This window comes from Phocoena phocoena, chromosome 14 (genome assembly GCF_963924675.1).
Source record: "Phocoena phocoena chromosome 14, mPhoPho1.1, whole genome shotgun sequence".
Lineage (NCBI taxonomy): Eukaryota > Metazoa > Chordata > Mammalia > Artiodactyla > Phocoenidae > Phocoena > Phocoena phocoena.
Window position 1 is genome coordinate 26,735,813 of NC_089232.1, and position 5,425 is coordinate 26,741,237.

Below are 5,425 nucleotides of genomic sequence, written 5' to 3' on the forward strand. Positions count from 1 at the left end.
GATTTATCTCCCATGGAATGGAACAAGGAGGGGAACAAGTAGGGACAGTCCCTTCGAGCAGCGCCCGCATGCCTGGCATGTCCTTACCTGCTCTCAAGGCTGACTGCTTCCCACACATATGTTGACTTGTTTAAGCCTCAAGCCCTCGATCCTTTGTTGAAATACAATCATTTCATTCCTATGCTTTTCAATACCAAAAACTCAACCTCCAGGAGGGCTAAGGTCTAATTTGTACTCCAAACCAAGTAGCAGTGCAGTTCACTACTACTGAGGCTGAATCCATAAAGACTTCAAGACCACGTCCAGAAGACAAGTTATTATATATAATACCCTAGAAGGTGTGAAACATAATTATCATATACATAGCTGGTCCTTCAGAGCTTTTTACCTATAACATGTTTTTTGATGAAAGTTATTTAATGTACTGGAGATAACTGTGACTTACTGATCAAATATTTGAATACTTATACTTACCTGGGATTTCATTTCTGCTGAAAGAAAAAGGAAGAACAGGATTCACTAAAAAAAAAAACAAACTTTATAAATGAAAGTAAATATCTTATCACACACTATCACTTTTGGAAGCAGCATAGAGGGGCAGTCAACGGTGAAACACTGGTGAAATAGGTCACAACTCTGGGCCAAAAATCCATTATTATTATCATCAGTGACAGTACCACAACTGTGCCCTTCAGAATAAATAATCACTCCTAAGAATCTTCATTTGGCACCAGATGATGCGTTTAAGAGAAACACTCTGGGAGGTTTTGAATCAGACTTGGTTTTTTGTTAGCCAAGTTACAGGAGAATTTTTAAAGTGGGGGGAAGGGAAGAAGGAAACGGACCAGGAAAAGAATTTAAGCCATCATCTATAAACCAACAAAGCACTGATAGTTCCAAACACTATGTCAGACACTAAAATGACTGATATAGGCTCCAGTGGTTTATAAAACCTATAAAAAGACTACACCAGCAAAGTTCCCATTTATCTGTAGAGTTCAGAAACTAAAACAAGGAATATTTTAGCTTAAAACCTTATCTCAAGAGAATCATATACACTTCACATGAATAAAAATACCTGAAACCAAACATTTTTAAAAGCTCCAATACCCAAAATATAAAGAAAAATATTAATTCAGAAGACTCAATCAATCCATGATAATCACAAAACGGCTGGGCAATCTCTATCTCCCTTCCACACTAACCATCCAACCCATGGAAGACCAAGGGAGATCAGACCTTCCAGACTTACCTTCCAGACCTTCCAGACACCTGGCTGCTGCAAAATTCTACGGAGACTCCTTGTGGAACAGCAGTTGCCCATCTCTTGTGTCTCTCCCTATCGTGATCATGATCATGTAGGAAGCAAGTCTGGCTGTGCTATTTCTTATCATTGTCTGTCACTCATCTGCAACATGGTATTGTACAGATAAGGAGAAAGTAGTTGCCTTTCCCCCAGAAGGTTTAGCCTCAGGTACAGGGGTAATTCTCCTGTGCACACAGTCATTATTTAGGCCGACTCAGTGACTTCAACAGGCTTAATCATGTGATCAGGTTTGTTGCCAGCTGCGTAATGCTCCCACATCTGTAGATAGAGCCGCTCTAGGTCCATTGTGTATTGTTTGGTGTTGAACAGAGGGCTAGATGTTCTCTGCTTCCAGACTTTGCCACGAATTTTCTTCAAGTATTCTAGATCAGTTCCCAGTTTCACAGCTATGTCTTCATATTCTTGTCTGTTTTTAGCAATAAGCTCAAGACAGCCTAAACAAGTGAGCTGGGAAGCTGCAACTCGGGAAGCAAGAGTCTCTCCTGGCATAGTCACCATGGGTGTCCCTGACCAAAGGACATCCATCCCTGTGGTGTGTCCATTACAGAGTGGAGTGTCCAAGCAGACATCAGCCAGCTGGCCTCTCCGAACATGTTCCTCTTTAGGAGCAACAGGTGAAAAAATGATACGGTTCTGGGGAAGGCCCATATTTTGTGCGTACTGTTGAATATTAGGTTCTCCTACTGCTGGAAAACGCAACAGCCACAGTACACTATTGGGAACACGCTTCAGAATATTTGCCCACATCTGCAAAGTAGATGGGTCAATTTTATATAACTGATTGAAGTTACAGTACACGATGGCATCTTCCGGTAACCCGTACTGAGAACGTGTGGTTACAATAATGGTACGGGGAACCTCCTCTCCAGTGGCAGCCTTAATGTTGATCTGGGTAGTTGCCAGTCCATTGCTAAGACTGAATCCATTAATTGTTATCTGAATTTGTCCTCTGTTAATCATTTCAATAACTGCCTCTGCAATAGTATTCATAGGAATGACAGGCATATTAAGAGCTGTATTACTGCTGTCTGCACTGTCTCCTCCATCAGGACATTTCATCTTGACAATCTGCACATCTGGGAGACTATCAAGAAATGCTTTGAGGTCGATGCCATTCAGCACAATCCGATTGTCATAAATGTGCCCATTGGACTTAAAATCGATGACTGCTTTCTTCTTCAGGTGAGGGAACATATTGGCATGATCACCAATAAAGAAAGTATGGGGCATATAAGCCAGTTTCTCAGAATACTGCTCAGCAACTTCAGCAGGTGAAGTTTCCTGATCAGTGATGAGATAATCCATGAAAAGCACGCCACTGGTCCCAGGGTAGCCCAGCCACATTGCCTGAATAGGAGCTGGCCTGAGAGCAAAGAGTTCATTTCGAGCACCCCTGGTATAACCATTCAGATTTACAAGGATGTGTATACCATCTTGATGGATGCGATCAGCTGCTTTCCCATTGCATGGAATCTGAGAAAGATCAATGAAATGATGGGCTTCTGCCATCACCTTCGCTCGGAAGTTTGTGCCGTCATCTGGGCTCAGGGCATAACAGAAGACCTCAAATTTATCAGGATTGTGCATGCCTGGAATAGACTGCATAAGATGAGAAGTAGGATGATTCCCAAAGTCAGAACTCACGTATCCTACACGCAGTCGACCATCACTGAGCTTCAAGCCTTTTGGATGTTCGTACGGTGGTTTATGAAGGACACTGATCTCGTCCAAGCAGAGGTTCCCATGGCTCTCAGCAATAGCCTTCCTGAAGCCATGAGAAAGAGGATAGAGCATACTATGATGAGGCTGCACAGAAGGCAACCTATTCTTCTCCAGCTGGTCAGCCACAATGCTGACCAACTTCTTCATTCGCTCATCATAGTCTGTCCAATCACAGACAATCTGCAGGCAATGAGCCAAATCACAATAAGCGTCAGGAGAGTCAGGTTCAAGCTTCAGAGCAGTGCGATAAGAAGCAATTGCTTCTGGAATATTCCCTGAATACTTGTGAATGGAAGCCAGATTGCGGTGGGCATCCGCAAGTGCAGGGTTAATCTGAATGGCACGAGTATAACACTGCAAGGCTCCCTGAACATCCTGCATCTCCTTTAGAGTGTTTCCCATGTTACAGTAGGCATCAGCAAAGGTAGGACTGATTCGAACAGCCTCCTTATAATGCATCAGAGCTTCCTGCAGTTTTCCCTGCTGCTGCAATACACTTGCTAAATTTGAATGGGCAACAGCAAACTCTGGGAAGACTTCTAATGCTTTACGATACAAGCGAACTGCCTCTTCAATGTTTCCCTGGTCTCCTTTGATATTGGCTAGGTTATTCAGAGAGTCTGCATGGGTGGGGCACAGCCACAGAGCTGTGTTATAACAATCTTCTGCTTCGGCAACACGGCCCTTCTCTTCCAGAGCGTTGGCTAGGTTGCTGTAAGCATCAGGGAAATGTGGTTGCAATTCAATAGCTCGCCTGTAGGTGTCTATTGCCAGATCCATCAGGCCTTGCTCATAGTATACACCAGCCAGGTTGGCACACACCACTGCATGATTTGGGCTCAAGCTCAGGGCACAAAGGTAAGCTGCCACAGCTCTGTCAAAAATCCGTGCCTCTTTCAAGACATTTCCTAAATTGATATAAGCATCCAGAAAATTGGGGTCAAGGGTGACAGCCTTTTCAAAGTGATGAATTGCAAGCCAAATCTCCCCTTGTGCATTGAAAACACAGCCAAGATTACTCCAAGCTACTGCAAAGTTCGGTTGCGTCTCCACTGCTTTCAAATAACATGCCTTGGCTCCTTCCAAGCGACCCAGGGCTTTGAGCAGGTTCCCCAGGTCACTGCGAACACAGTACAAATCAGGATTGCACTGAAGAGCAGAGACGTAAGCTTGTACTGCCCCTTGCATGTCGCCTGCTGCTACCAAAGCGGCTGCCAGGTTAATATAACCATCGATGAAATCTGGTTTGAGATGCAATGCATGCCGGTAATGCTCCATTGCTTCCCGCAACTGCCCTCTTTCCTTGTACACATTCCCCAAATTCAAATAGGCTTCTGCCAGAAGAGGGTCCTGTTTAATTGCCAGAGTACTAAAGTGGGCAGATCTGTCCAGCCTTCGACACTGGAAGTGTAGAGATGAAAGTAATAAAAGTACTCCAGTATTGTCTGGCTCTTGTCTCCACAGCTGCATGCAGTGTCTCTCAGCTGCCTCAAAATCTCCTGCCTGATATTCTCGATGTGCCAACTCAGCTAACCCTTGGAAGGAAAGCATACGTTTCGTTGGTTCTGTGCTGTCGGCCACGTTGCCCACAGAAGACGCCATCTGGAGCTTCTGGAGAGAGCGAGAAAAGGGGGTAATTGAGTCCCGCTGCCGCCACTACTGGCAAGAATGTTTCTAGAGGTAGCAAATACGAGGGCAGCAGGCGTACCACTGCTTTGGCAGGCTTAAGCGGCGGCAACAGTTACAGGCACCGAACCTTAGGAACTCTGGTTGGCCATCTACCTCTCACGCTCTTGAAATCTTAATTCTTAACCCTGCCCTCTTCCACCATTTTTCTCCTGATCAGGGAATAAAAATTACCTATACACTTGCCTTAGAAGAAATCAAAAGTCAGTAGTCCAAACACTTTTTAAATTTTTGTTTTCTGTCCAGTTGGAAAGGAAATACATGATTGACTTTACTTCATCATTCATATAGTCAATGTGGAAAACATTACGGCCGTGAATTTCAATACAGTAAGATTAGAAAATTTTAAATTGGCCTTCCCAAACCACTGATAAGTAACCAATGTTGTATATAATGCTAAAATCTTAGAGACTGAGTTTGATATTTTAAAAGTTCTGAAAGGATTAGCTAATTTCTCCTCATCATATTTCTCATGCCTCAAACCTGAGTATTACTTTTTTAAAAATAAATCTATTTATCTTTATTTATTTTTATTTTGGCCGCGTGGGGTCTTCAATGCTGCGTGCAGACTTTCTCTAGTTGCGGCGAGCGGGGGCTACTCTTTGTTGCGGTGCCCGGGCTTCTCATCACAGCAGCTTCTATTGTTGTTCCACAACTCTATGGGTTCCTTTTTAGGTCCTATGAAGAACC

At 43.7% G+C, this 5,425-nt stretch overlaps 1 pseudogene; it reads right to left on the reverse strand.

Moving 5' to 3' along the window:
• Positions 1–1,510: 1,510 nt before the first annotated feature.
• LOC136133831 (UDP-N-acetylglucosamine--peptide N-acetylglucosaminyltransferase 110 kDa subunit pseudogene) lies at positions 1,511–4,651 on the reverse strand (annotated as a pseudogene).
• Between the last annotated feature and the right edge of the window lie 774 nt (positions 4,652–5,425).